This window comes from Passer domesticus, chromosome 1 (assembly GCF_036417665.1).
Source record: "Passer domesticus isolate bPasDom1 chromosome 1, bPasDom1.hap1, whole genome shotgun sequence".
NCBI lineage: Eukaryota > Metazoa > Chordata > Aves > Passeriformes > Passeridae > Passer > Passer domesticus.
Window position 1 is genome coordinate 117,359,053 of NC_087474.1, and position 15,306 is coordinate 117,374,358.

The window sequence follows — 15,306 nt, forward strand, 5'->3', positions numbered from 1 at the left end:
CCCAACATCCTGGGACAATATTCATGCAGCTAAACTGATCTAAGGCAGTGCAGTCGACTCTCTTTCAAAGCTAACCAGCAGAAAGCAAGTTTGGATATAGCCACAATAGCTGTACTCGTGATTGCTTTTGAAGGTGTTGACATATCTTAAGGATGGTATAATCTTACACACAATCCCCTGAAGTGTTAGCTGTTCTGGGCAAAAATCTCAGAGGAACAGCTCATTAGTTTTGACTTAGGAGCCACCTAAGTTGCTCTTGTAGAAAGAGCCATTTAACTGGTCTGACAACCTGGTAATTAATAGGATACTTTGCAACTTGCATTTACAATCAGAAAGGCAAAATTATTGAGTCTAATCATTAATAGGGAGATCAATTCTCTGGCGTTAGATTTCTCCTGTAGACAAACTTGGAAAGGCAATATATATATTTATTAATCTTAAAATATAACTCATATTCAAGTTATTAAATTTTTCTATGATGTATTATTTTCTGTAAAATGGAAATTCTTCCTTAGGGTTTGTTTTTTTCTTTTTTCCCTATGAATATTTCCCTAAGAAGCATGTTATTGCTTCTTATAGGATTTGCAGAGAGAGTTTACATTCAGAATGTGAGTTTCTAAATTATAGTTCCAAATGCTGGCACTGTAAACCTGAATCTTTACACTTACAGTATAATAACAGTCAGTGATACTTGTGTCCGTAAAAACATTTTGAATTTCAAGCTAGGCACAAGCAGTAAATATCCTAAATTACTTCCAAAAGCACCTGGATTAGATGGATTCAAGAAATTATATCTCTGATAATACTGAAAGATGAGAATCAGACTCAGTGGATTTACCCCTAGAAAAAATGAAATCAGAATTTAGCTCTTTCATAGAATGAACCCTCAGCAGGCACTTCCAGTGTTAACATTTTCTCTAAAAAACTCTGCAGATGGAGGATCTCTTGCCTACATTGCCACTTGCTCCAGAAGTCCTCCTCCTACTGAGTTACTCCCTCTCTTTGTTTCTCACCCCACAACTCCTTTTTAACTTTACCCTGAAACCAAATCCTCTCTCTGCTCAGCTCAGCACATCTCCTCGCTGTGCTCACTTCAGGCTGAAGGAGAACACTGGCATCTCATTGCTTTAGGCTTTCAGTGTGCTTGTTCTTTCACTTTTCTCTATCCGCACACGGCATGTCATTTTCTCCTAGCTATCTGCATGAGTGTAACTATTGCTACTTCTGTGAAACATTTGCTCTTTATTCTGCCTCTCTTCCTGTGGAACACTTTATCACAGTTCTCATAAAGGCCTTTACAAAATGGGGAGAAAGAGAGGCAGTCTCTTTTCTATTCATTCCTTCAAACTGAAAGTTGAGCATATGCTCGCACTTGTTTTCTTTGAAAGATGTGAGGAGAGATTATACTGCCATATGCACAGTGTCCTATAATGCTGGTGGAAAGGAAGGTCAAAACCAGCTTTTCATGAGCTCTGCACCCAACAGAGCACCAGGTCCATTCACAGTGATATTCCCAGCATTATCAGACTGCAGAGATTCGTCTGGCCATGTGATTCCTCTCAAGTGATTTTTATCCAGTGCCATGGCAAACATTAAGCCTTTCTTGTTCCCCTTTACTGACAATGAAAGGTTCAACTGCATCCTGGAGCATAAGTGCTACAGACAATGTAAATGCAACCAGAAACCTCTGAAAAGTTCTTTTCTCTCTTATAATTGTTGATCTAATATCTCTAATATTGTTTCTTTGTATTATTGTGTGTCTCTCCTCTGGCCACCCCTGCAAGATTTTTCCAGGCTGAACTGCTTTTCTAAGACAATTTAATAAAACAATAAAACTTCTATAGATTAATGTAAGAAAGAGAGTGCTCTTGATCCTCAAATATGACAGCATGGGTTGACTTGAACTTTACCCATATGACTTATTGAAACTGATGCATTAAATTAAATCAATGCTCTGGATACTACTTTGCCATCTACTGGTACATCTAAGCTGAAATTATCTGATGTGGAGTGAATTCAGGTGGGAGTGAAACAAAATATTCTATACCAGAAGGCAGCAATTCTACTTGTTAATTGATGGGTTGTTAGCAAGACTTTAAACAACTTGGCAGCTGGCTGGCAGGCCTTGTTCAGTGGGTGAGCACATATGATGTATTGATATTTAAAAGGATATAACCCACTTACAATCCATATAATCACACTTCTTCCTCACACTTTTTTCTACCTAGTCTTGTCACAGTCAAAAGCAAGGAGTTATGGCATTCTTTCTCTTTATTTAGCTTGACAGCATTCAGAAAACAGTGAATTTCACTATTTGCCCTGTAAATTTCCAGCCGAAGGACTAAGTTTTGTTCACCTAGATAGAGACCAAGTATCCTTTTGCACTTTCACAAATTGTTTTTCTAGTTCTCTAACATAGTGATGAGTTAGAAATTAGAAAGTGCAAGTCAGAAAACTTAAAAATCATCAAGCAGACCAAGGCTAAGAATCACTGTAGAGTTTGTTCTGGTTTTCTTTCCATACAGTATTTATTACACATTAAGTTCACTATTTTCTTTTTATTCACTGTTCTATGTCTGTATGTGTTGTTCAAGACCATTGGAGTGGTATAAATGTACTTCACAATCTTTATTTATGCTTATAACTACTGTGCACAGACGTTATTTTACTCATTTTATAAATAATAAATTGTAGCACAAAGAAAATAAATTACTTTCTCAGTGTTAGAGAACAGAGAAACTTGAATCAAACCTTCTTGTTCCAAAGATGTGTACAAACCTGGAGTGTATGTTTCACTGGCATTATAGAGGGCTACAGAGGTCACAGTTTCACACTTCCCTTGCTTCAGATGTGTTCCAGAGCACATCTACTCTTTGATGCCCAATGAACCCCTCTCCTCACCAGATGACTATCTTCTTTTACTGTGACAAGTCAACACTGTATACGGAAAATTACTAGATGTCATCTGAGATGCTGACCCGTGTTTAGTGACAGTCTCAAGTGCAGAATCAATCCATTCAGAGAGACACAGAGTTGCAAAGACTTGCTAATGATGTGGCAAGTGCAATGCCACTTGCATTTATTTCTGCTGTGCAGTTCAGTGGATGCACAGAACCACCAGCTATGAGTGCCTCCCTAACCCGCTTTGAGTCCAAACCAGGAGCCTGCTTCGAAGGAGACTTATCCTGTCCTACCCTGTATTAAGTCACATTATGGAAACATCTGAACTGAGCTGTCTGGAAGATATGCTCCAAAAGTTGTTTTCAGCACTCCTCACAGCACCTCACAGGACAGATAGAGCTAGTCTAATGCAGGCCCCCCTGAAATACACCAGAAATATATCAGATGGATACTGGTCATCAGCACCTAATGCCTCTGGCTTCAGATTAACCTCTATGACACTAAACCACTTGATTAGGTAGAGACCTCTTTTAGGCATGAACTTTTTTTGCAAGATTCACAAATTAAGTGAACATTTATCTATAGGTCTAGGTAATGTGACTCTTATGTGGATACTCACTGCACAGTCCAAATTAAAGTGGATTCAATGAGAACTCTTTTAAACAAACTTGATTATAAATGTGTACGGGATAGAAGCATGAGAATTATAATGGTTCTTCTAATCTAAACAGTTCTGATGGAGAATGACAATGAGTGATCTCCTTTGCCTTTCCACTGCTTTAGGATAATGAAATACATTATTGTAGCAGGATGCTCTGCCTAAGTGGGGGTAAAACAGCATTGGGATTACACTGCTTATGGTCCTGAAGAATGCTGAGACCAGCCTGACTCTGCAGTCTTAGAGTTAAAAATTCTAAGGATGCGAAAAATAGTGTTTCCTGACAGAAACTGACACTGGTGAGAAGATGGCAAAATTCCTCGTGAAGGAGCCAAGTGATAGCATCGATATTTTATCTAAAGCTGCTGAGCTGGCACATGTAGCCTAGAAACATTTGATTGACAGTCAATCACTTTATGCTATAAAAACTCAGTCCTACTGTTTTACAGCACTAACCTAACACATTTCTTCTGGAGGTGTGTGTGGAGATTCCTGCCTTGAGCGGGGACAGCTCAAAGTTACTCCCTGAGGCCAAGTGAGAGATTTGTCTGCAGTCATTGCCATGGGTAGGTAACACAAATCTCTACTTATTAATTATTAAGCTAGCTTTGAAATTATCAATTTAACAAATATGGCAATATACTCTTATTTATAACTATTTACACTGTGTTAATTCTGATTAATGTATTTTTGGTATAATTATTATAACCAATTTTAATAAATTATCTTTCTATGAACATATTTATATAAAACAAAAAAATAATTATATGTTTGTGTTAATATTCATGAAAGATAAATTCACATAAAGGATCAATTATTCCTATACAGTCCTTTAAACATAAATTTTTGACCAAGTTTTGGACTTGCATTGGATCCAAACATAGCTAGGCTCCTCTTTGAGAAGGAGTTTAGAAAGAGAGCAAGGAGGTTGAACTTCATGACTCAACAGGACTGCTGGCCTGATAAACTTTGCCTGCAGCTGTCATTCTGTCTGTGATAATTTAAAAAAAGGAAAAACATGGTCATGTTTCCATAAGAATGGTGGGGGATTTTGGTGCTAGCTTCAAGGACTGAATATTTTCCAGAAGTCCTAACAAAGGGTATGGTCAATGCAAGTTCCATGTTCAGGGCATCTCAAAATTTCTCTTGAGCCATTAAATATGTTAGCAATCTCCCTTGTGAAGAATAAGTGGCAGTGAGGAGCTCAAAAATATGAGATTATAAATAATATGAGATTATTAATTTTTTTAATTTACAGTTTTATGATGCAATTTCTCACACAAATGAAAGCTCCTCTCTTTGAGGTGAAATGTTTAAAGATGTCTGCACAACTGCAATAAAAATATTCAAGGTGATGAAAGACCAAGAATATGATGAGGTTATTGTAATTATGGCAGAGCTTGCAGGTACAAACCATCTGGCAGAACTGCTAATTTCATAGCATCATATTCTCAGTGTGATAACTTTGTCAAAAGCCTTGAAAGTCAGCATCCATTTCTATTCTGAGGTACTGTTTTCAAAGGTCACTCTCTAAAGTGTTCACACAAAGACAGAGAGAATAGAAAAAGCCTGATGGTTTATTCACATTTTACTTGCACATAAAAGGCAATTCTGAATTTAAGTGGGAGAAGAAATGTGATATCCATTCAACAACTAAGAAACATTGAGCTATAGCACTTGAGAATGCCTTTAGACCTACTGATGGGGTAGTGCTATCTTATCCTGGAATTATTTACACCACCTTTTCTTTAATATGTAGAATTATTTTTTATTACAAGTATTTTATTACAAGTATAAACTTGTAATAAAAATATAAAAATGTAAAAAATAGAAGTCTTTTTATTACAAGTATAAATTACAAGTATTTAATTTGATTGTCTGATGATACATACCCTATATATTTGCTTTCTGGCAGTGGATAAAAATTTCTCACAGGACCAATGATTTATCACAAATTTTTATTTAAAATACTCTAATAATTCTGAAGAAACACTGTAGTTATCATCAATTAACTCCTGACTCCCCAAAGACTGTTGTCTCTACAGACTACATAGCTCCCGAGAGAGAAAACGAATACCAATGTAGTCAGGACTAAATTAGAAACTGTTTCTGCTTCCTTGAAATATGCGTTCTTCAAATTCATCTGCATGCAAACACATTTTGTTCTTTTATTCTTATCTGAGGAATGTAAATCATATAAAAGGTATTAATTCTTTTTTTTTAGAAAGGAAATTTTCCTTTTGCAGAAATCTCAGCTGATAGCAATAGATTTTTATACTGCATGGCCAAAATAAAAGAGATGTTTAAATATTTCCTTTTGGAAATTTTATATTTGGCTCTTAGTTTTCATTGGGCAAGCACACAAATGAATCCCATTACAGTTTTTTGCAGTGATTTTGGGCAGTTTATACCCAGTTTACCAAAACCAAAGGGGATTGTATATGGAATTATTTTTTTTTGTTTGCTTACTCTTAGATTACATATTTATCTGCCTCCAGACAGTAATAAAGACAAGTACTTTCATCCTTGACACAATGTGAATATTTCACCCTGAAATGAGTTTTAAATATTCAAAAAAATGTATTAAAAAGCCTTCAGTAAATACAGATATTTACCATTTGTAAACTGTATATTTCAAAGATGTGTCAGCTGGTATTCTGACTGCCGAGGAAAATAAAAAATCTTCATTTTTTCTGTGCACAGGTTGCTAAATTTAAGACCGTTATACAGCGAATATCCATATCTGAAAGGCTCATATGTAGTGAAATATATTAAGAAATATCATTCAAAATCAGTAACAGTGATTTTTTTAACAGAAATGTCATATTCTGCATGACATATAATAAATTCCACACTTAAGAGATATTTTAAAAGTTAATTTAAAGCTCAATGGTTCAATTTACAAGAGAATAAGGTTTAAAAACAATACATTTCAACATATTTTTCACCTCTTCTGTGATAGCCTTATTGAGGAAGTATCTGAGATCATTTTTGGAAGATTACTTACTGGAAAAACTTGTAGGAATGCAAAATACAAACAAATAAGATATATAATGATAAAAGGAAGGGTTGTAAATATCAAGAATGAATGGCAAATATCCCTTGGATTAATAGTACATGTTTCCTTGGTAAAGTAAACCATAAATAAAGTGGAAAACAAAATGAAAGAAATTAAGAATGGACAGAAGGCTAAGAGAAATGTGTGTGGAACAAATTCAGGAAATAAACTGAAAAATAAAAGATAAAGTATGACAGAACAAACTGCACTTAGAATTTTTTTAAACTGGCTAAAAGCCATGTATTTGATACCATTGGTTGTATACCTCTGAGCTAGAATCTTTTTTTCAGATTTTCTCAGATCATTCACTCCTTTGTCTGCACATGCAGTCACAGTCCAGGGCTGTTAGGAGTAAAGTCCAACATTAGGTTGCTCTGTAGTTTTTACTTTGTAACATATAACAATAGAAATTGATTCAAAAATCAATTTTTGCAACTGGAAAATCTATGGGTGTTATAACAGAAATAATTTAACAGAGTAAAAATATTAGAAATATAAAATGCTTTTCCAAGTGTTTAGGTCATATTCATTAATAGACAAACTGATTTTTCAATACATATGCAGTTTAACAGAGTATTCCTTCAGGGAAGGCTTTTTTGTAAGAGATAGCTTGAACCATTAGTTTTTGGCATGATATATGAGATTTCAGTTCAATTCTATTAGGCCCACACTGTCCTCTATTGATGCAAAGGATATTCAGAAATAGTATGGGAAGCGTGGAAAAGCAGAAAAACTCTATCCCTGTATGTGTGAGAGCAGAATGATGGTTACCCAAAAAACAGGAACACAAAAAGCTGGAGTTACAATAACAGCAACAAATGTTTTTTTTAGGCTACTGATTTAAAGGCAACTGTAGGCCTGTATTCAAGGAGGATGATTGTCTTATTCATTCAGTGGAAGCCAAATACAGAATAAAGCCCTAAATGAGTTTGCCAGCACTGTTGCTGCTCCCTGAAGCGCAGTGAGGGTTATATTTCTGCCCCCATCCTGCAAACAGGGGGATGATCAAGGGGATGTGTGAAAGTTTATAGGCAGACCTGGCCAACCTAATGAGCCTTGGCTCAGTGCTCAGTGGTGGTTGTCACAAAAATAGGCAGTGTTAACAAGTGACCCTGAATGAGTGAGAATATGGCAAATTTTTCCTCAATGAAGATTTCCTTTAAAAGAAATTGGAAATCAGCACCTGTAGAGACAGCTGGTTATCCAGGTCAGATACAGTTCAATTGTTCTGTTCTTTGGTTATCAGTATCCTTATCATGTTGTCTAGAACCATGCAGAATCAGGCTATTACCCAAATGTTATATCATTCAGAAGTGTATTAAAAATATCTTGTACAATATGACTTTAACAATTCCACCTCGTTTTGGGAAGTTTAGGTATAGCAAAACAAACTGCAAAAATAAAATATTTTTATGGAACTCTGTAATTTTGTAGACATAAAAGTGGAACACTTGGATAGATTTAAAACCTAATCAATTACACAGGATTTTACAAGGGAAAGAAAACAAAACAAAAAGCAAACCCAAGACAAAAAGCCCTCTACCAGTGTGATGAAAAGATAGTTCATGTGACTGTTGTAGCATCCTACACCAGTAATAACCACACTAATGATATTAATCTGCAAAGAAAGCAACAAACAGCAGGTGTTCAGGAAGAGAACAGAAGAAAGCAGAGGATTTCTGTCTTTCATATTTGCAGCATAAATTAGAGAAAAAATATTTCCCTGTGCTTCACAAAGATGATGGATAATCTTCCAGCCAGTACATTCCAAGCAAGAAAGAGTGGACCACAGAGAAGCTGACTGAATTTTGTGACTGACAGAGAAATCTAAGAGGCATATAAGAAGGAGGTATCTTCACACAGTGTGACAAAAGACACAGTAGTAAATACATTCTAGGCAGGAGGGTATCAATATACAGTTGATTTGGGGGTTTTGGGTATTCTTAGAAAGCATTATCAGGTAACCAGCTACTTCTTAAAACTTTTGTCAGAATTTTTGGAAGGTTGTTCTAACAGGAATAGAGTAAAGGAATCATCAGCGCTTTGCATAAAGTGCTTCCGAGACTTACAAAACACCAGATAAATTAATTCTCTGCTGGAAACAAAGGATATGAGAAACTACATGCTGTATATGAGAAGCTACATTTGTTAAAAAGAACTTCCAGTAGCTGAAAACTATAAGTTGTGCAATGGAGACCAAGTTCCTGATGTGGCTAATAAAAAACACAAGTAGAATTAGTGAAAAAATGTGACAGCATTGGTTTTTCCATGCTGTTCTGATTTTGATAATGTTAATTTTCTCCATAGTAGGTAATAAGTAGCCACGTTTTGGATTTGTACTGGAAACAGTGTTGATAACCCAGGGATGTTTCTTTATTGCTGAGCAGGGCTTTCACAGTGTCAAGGCCTTTTCTGCCTCTCATATCATCCCACCAGTGGTCGGGCTGTGGGTGCACAAGGAGATGGGTGGGGACACAGCTGGTGCAGCTGATCCCCAACTCACCAAAGGGATATTCCACACCACATAGTTCAGCAGAGAAAGCCAGAGAAAGAAGAGGGAATGGAGGGACTTTTGGAGTGATGACGTTTTTCTTCCCTACTATGTGATGCAGCCAGACGTCCCTGGAGATAGTTGAACGCCTGCCTGTCAACAGGAAGTGTTTAAAAAATTTTTATTTCGGTCCATGAGTTATTTTCTTTCTTTTACCCTTCCGATTCTCTTCCCCATCTCATGGGGGCTGTGTGGGGTTTAGTTGATGGCTGGGATTAAAGCAGGAGATGTGCACACTATACACAAGCATCCTAGATGTGCAGAAAAATCCTGAGCAGCTGGATGCAGTCCCTTGTTGTCTTTATCTGTAACAAAAGGACCTGCCTTCTTTTGGAAATTATTGAAGAAATAATCACCTCTGAAAATTACTGCAGAAATTCAGTATAGACAGAAAAGGAATAATATTGTTAGATCAATACCTTTGTATGAAACCACTGAAGTACAAAGGAAGGAAGTAATTTTGTCATGGATTGTACTTGCACATTTGATATCATATTGTTTGTTAGAAAACTGCAGCTGGATGGAGTTGGTGAAAATATTTTAAAAAATTATACAAAATATATTGGAAATTCTCATTAAAAAAACCACGAGAAATGTGACTGGTTTTAGTTGAGGGTAGGTAAAAAAAAAGGTTGTAAACTTCACTGATACTCTTTAACTGTTAAAAAAAGCCAAGAAACAAAAACAAAAAAAAAAAAATAGTGTTATCGTTATTACTTTCAAAGAGTAGTCATCATGTCTTGATAGGTGATATTTCCCCGAGTGGGCATTGCATAGAAATTTCAGCAAAAGAACAGGAAAAATATAATAATTAATTCTAAATGTATGTAAAAGTACAAAAAAAAAAAAAAACCTCTTAAAATCTTTACAACTCAGTGCAAAGATTTGATGAATTATGATGAGCTCCTTGAATGCAGTACTTTGTGAAAAAATCACCAGAGATGCTAATTATTGTGAGAGATGTAGCTCTCAACTGTTGCTCTTGGGAAAATCTGCAACATTTTTGTGACATGCATATGTCACCATATTCTTCTCTTCTGGTGCAGAAGAAAAGAAACCCATTGTCTCTGGGAAGTTTGTACAGCTACAGAGATGAGAATAGTAAGAGACCAAGTGTCATGCAGATTCCTGCCCTGGTGTATCATTACTCTCAGACATTCTAAAATCTATGTCTCCCCTTTACAATTCATCACTCTCTCAAAGTTGTGGGACTGAGTGATTCTTTATGTACAGGTACTAAAAAAACCCACTGCAGTTAGTCATTTACATCAACTATGTAAATTTTAGTTGAACAATTTAAATTTGAAAAGGAATCGTGACTACAGAGATAATGTATTCAGACTGCTTTTGGCCATGTAGGAATACTATTTATGCTGTACTGTATTTCCATATACTGTTTTATTTGTGAAGTTAAGCATTTATGTCCATTATTGATATAATCATTTAATGTCTTTGGAGAATTAATGAGCACTGATCAATAGTTTGGAGGTTAATCAGTACTTTATTTCTTTACTCCAGTTAAATTTAGTTCAATTAAACAGAACTGATGCTAATTACTGTCCTGATTGAGCAGTGGTTATTACCATATTACCATCCACTATCAGAAAGCTAAATTAGTTCCCCAAGAGGCAGTCCAATAGAGCAGTTATAGTGACATAGCATGCCCCAATTAAACTGTGTGATATGTGATAACATATTTACATAGAAATTTTCATTCTGATACAAAATATCAGAATGAAATGATTCAAAATAGAAACTTGCATTGTTTTCAAAACTAGACAGCCCATAGCCAAGACACAGATGAGTGAACACCAGTGTAAAGATGGAAAAATGTGTAAATTGCACCCATGAATATAAAGACATGGTTATTTCAAGATTCAGTTCAGTAATAAACAAAGAAACCTCTGCTCACCTTGTGGAGGAAAAATTGAGAAACATTCTTTTCTGAAGCATTTAGAAATATAATTTTTGCAAGGTGTTTCACATACAATGTTCTAGTCCTTTTCCTCTTTCCCCATATTCCTTCTCTCTGTTTAGGGGCTGAAGTAGGTGCTGGGATTGAATTTGTACTTGAACAGTCATTTGTGATACACTCTTAACTAAATGGGGTAGCTCTTCTTAACACTGTGATCATACTTTTTAATTTAAAAAAAACAACACCAACATTAAAAAGCATAGAGAAATTTAAAAAAAAAAGAAATATGATTATATCACAATAGTATTTGCTGAATTATTTATTTCATTTTGTTGCTTTTCTCCCCACACCTGCCTTTTCTGAAGGAAGTCCAAGCATCTGTAATAGCTAACAGTGATAAAGGAGCAACACTTTATGTTTTCAAGCTGGGTAGAAACATTAAATAATTAATCCTTATATGACTGCCTCTTCTTTCTTAAGTTAGAAGACTACAATTATTCAATGTGTTTGTATTCAATGTGTCAGATCATCTGGTAAATACAGCTCTGCCTATCCAAATGTATCTGGTTTTAGTGAGATTCATTTATCAGTTCAGCACAAAGCCTATGCATAAGAAGATGAAAATATAGTTCTTCTTCCTATGATATCTCTCTCAAAAGTTATGTTGTCCTAAGAGACCTTCTTCTCCAGTATCTTTGGATCAAAACTTTTTATCTTTCAATATTTATGAAATATGTGTTATATAAGAGTACTGTGCTGATATGTGTGTGGCAGGGGGGAATGTTTGATTTGGTTGTTGTTTGGGTTTTTTTTAACTCAATTTGAATCTTTCATGTTAAGATTATCTTTTGCAACAACTATTATTTAACTTTTGGGTTTGATATACCTTGCTAGGCAATAAGTTATAACAGAATTCATCTGAGTTTACTAGTTATGATTCTTACGGGCAGACAAAGAAGGTAGCTGTTTGCCCTTTGTCAGCCTTCTTCCCCATACCCTTTCTTCAGAGTGAAAGAAATCACGGAAACCAAAAAGAATAAGAAATAAACCCAAAACTTAAAAGCATCTTACCTGCATCCCTCTCTTCTTCCCAGGCTTTTCTCACAGTTTTCTCTATTTCTTCCCCACTAGAGATGCAGCAGGACAGGGCACAGGGGCTATGGTCAGCTCATCACATGTCTGCCACTCCTTCTTCCTCAGAAGGACTCACACTCTTACCCTGTTCCAGCACGGGATCCCTTCCACAGGAGATGGAACAAATGTGTTGGTTTTTATCTGCTCAGGTGCTCTAGGTAAACATCTTCCAGGCTTTACAATCACAGAGATGACTAAAGAGAAGAACAGGTCATAATTTGTTGCTATTTCGCTTAGACTGAAAATGTAGTTTTTAAATTCTGTAAATATTTAAATCACATCTAAAATTAATTTTATATAAGTACATTGCAGTGGGACAAAATATGGAATGCGAAATACAATTCTAAGAAAAGCCGATGGTCGGATTTATACAAAAATGTTTTCTAATTTTTTCTTCATTTCCATTTTTACCCATCATGTTTCATACATATTTTGGAAAATTTCCAATGTTCTCAAAGTATTTTGGTTTTGATTTTTAATATATTTTGTTTTCAGATTGTTTAGATAAAAAATATTTAAATACATATATATCTAGGAAGTGTTGCTGTTATGTATACATAAAGATGCCAAGTATTTAATTTAGGGAATGTATTCTTGTTGAGAAATGAGCAACACAGGATTGTTGGATAGGCAGAATGAATGCTGGCTCTCTCAAAAGATTTTAATCATTCACATAATCTTAGAATAACCATTGGTTTCTTTAGATGCTTAATTTTATCACAAGCAATTTCTGAACCATCGGAGGTGCACAGTGCAGAAATTCTAGTGGAATTCTTCTCTGATGTTTAAGTAATTTGATTAATTATTATAAATCTGCAGGAGCTTGATGGATTTATAAGAAAACTGTGTGCCTTTAATGTAGCACTTACACTCCTGTGGGATTGTTCTAGTAAATAAGTCTTTTTATTGTCAAGATTTACTTTCTTGAGTAACTGTAATGATTTGCTGGTTTCTGAAATTATTTTTTTCTCCTACCACCACTCATTTTGTCTATTTAGGAAATACTCATGGCTCGTAAAAGCATGTTAAGATAGTACTTCATCAAAAAAAGTAAATAGAATAGGAGCTGGTTAAGATTAAGCTGTGTAATTAAAAGTTGTTGTTAATTGTTAATACTTGTGGCCTTGATGCATTATTGTTCTTATATTGGAATCAATACAAATGCATTATTATCATTCATTATGAGAGTAATTAGGCAAGGGAGAGCACATATTCCTATATACATGTGTCTTGAGAACTTGGCAGAGTTACTGAACAATATTTGCTGGTTATAATGGTTTAAATGCGTAATTCTTTATCTTAATCTAATGTAATAAAGTAATAATTAATTTGTTTACAGAGCAAAATACAAAAAAAACCTACCTGATAATGGTGAGCAAGCAGATATGAAAGACTTTTTTGTCCCCAATAGTGTATTTTCTTCCTTTGTTACTCTACAAGGGTTCTAAAATTCTTCAAGGGCTCCTCAAAAGTATTCTGGTATAGAGGAGAGATCCATCTTGGCAGGACACTGAGTAAGGCATTCTGCAGTCAAGAGGTTATGAATAGGAAGAACTGCTGAGATAAATTGAAAGAGCTGATGGTGATGTTCTGATTTATGTGGGGACTGCAATAGACTTCAGAATCTCTAGTATCACAGTACAAGAATAAGGCAGCTCTGAATCTATTCTTCTGCTTCTATATTAGTATTTTCTTTTTTTAATTTTTTGTTTGTTTGTTTTCATTTTGTTTTGGGTTGTTTGTTTTTTTTTGGGGTGGGGGCTTTGACTGGTTTATTTGTTTGGTTTGTGAGTATTAATACCAAAACACCGGTGAAAAAATTATGTATGATTCTGTTTTCTAGAATAACATATGTTATCACCATCTTCATGGCCCTGGTTACCTCCACAAATAAGTAATTATGCAGTAGGTGCATCTATATTTTCTGCAGCAGAGGGTTTAATTTCTGGATAAAGTGATAGTCAACTATATTCTCAGCTAACATATTGATTATATCATGCCTTTAAATGCATATTTAATTTCAAGAGCATCCTAATTCTATTAAACATGTCCCTATCTTTCATTAAGTAAGCTAAGCCCTTCATGTGGTTTTAGTTTATTGCAATATTTATAAGGGTTCAGCAATATCCCAGTAATGTGAGTGAGCACCTCAAATATGCCTACAAATTCAAACTTTCAATAAAAAAAAATAAATTTTAAAGAAAAAGAAAAGAAGCAGATGATTCAATCTAATCACTCCTTGGGTTATGCTGGGCACATAGTTCACTTATAAACAACAGCATCATGAGGCTTCCCACTGGTCAAAAAGATGTTTTACCATTTTGAATTATGTGCGTTTTGTCAAATCAGTGTACTTACTCTGTCTGTGGCATTACACCTCTTGGGGTAGCAGATGAGCAATTTTTGAAGTTTTTATCATTTCAACTAACATTGGCTAACATTATTTTTTTAAACTTGAAGACTGTTTGCAAGAAAAGGTACTCAGGTATTAGATCTTGAGGACAATAGGCCATCTTTAATAATTTTGTGCTCTTGTAGTAACACAGGCCTTCTGCTCTCCAGTAGCAGTGGAATGAAATGTCCTGTTCACATTCCTTCATTCTGTTGAGAAGTCTGGGACAATATTTGGAATCACTGCAACATGCACTGAAGAATATCTGTCAGCTGAAGTATCAGCACAGTTTAACTATTTACACTGACATTAAAGGACTAGCAAAATAATTTCTCTACTTGAAAGTATTAAATGTATTAGTCAATACATTCCCAGGCTATGGCATTCTGAAGATATATAGACTGCTCTTCTGAAATATTTTGGAAAGGATTCAGAAAAAAAAAATCATATGTAAAACAAAACCACATCTTTAGGGTAGAAAATTCCTTCTATATTTTGTATTTATTTTCATTTGCATAAAATAAACAGTACAACCATATGATAATGGTACACTTTTGTGACTTTTTTTTTCCCTAAAGTAATTTCCAAAAATAGAGTAGCAGGGGCCAGGGGCTTTCTGAAGGCAGGGAGTAGTGAGGGAACTCCCAGGGCCACAGAGAGGGCCCACCTCACTGCCTTGTACCAGGGGCAGTCCCAG

General features: G+C 35.2%; 2 long non-coding RNA genes across 6 annotated transcripts in view; one reads left to right on the forward strand and one right to left on the reverse strand.

Moving 5' to 3' along the window:
- Positions 1 to 12,340, forward strand: part of LOC135278324 (uncharacterized) — a 47,482-nt gene extending 35,142 nt beyond the window's left edge. The window contains exons 2-3 of the long non-coding RNA XR_010345843.1: positions 4,009 to 4,125; positions 12,215 to 12,340. This is a non-coding gene — a long non-coding RNA (uncharacterized LOC135278324). The remainder of the gene's footprint in view (positions 1 to 4,008; positions 4,126 to 12,214) is intronic.
- Positions 1 to 13,716, reverse strand: part of LOC135278307 (uncharacterized) — a 34,131-nt gene extending 20,415 nt beyond the window's left edge. For 3 of the 5 annotated variants that reach the window (XR_010345827.1, XR_010345826.1, XR_010345835.1), the window contains exons 1-2: positions 13,580 to 13,716; positions 12,155 to 12,411 (exon numbers count right to left, since the gene is read on the reverse strand). This is a non-coding gene — a long non-coding RNA (uncharacterized LOC135278307). Of the gene's footprint in view, positions 1 to 6,882; positions 6,960 to 11,080; positions 11,221 to 12,154; positions 12,412 to 13,579 lie in introns of all 5 variants that reach the window. The other 2 variants (XR_010345830.1, XR_010345828.1) reach the window with 2 other exon arrangements.
- Positions 13,717 to 15,306: the final 1,590 nt, after the last annotated feature.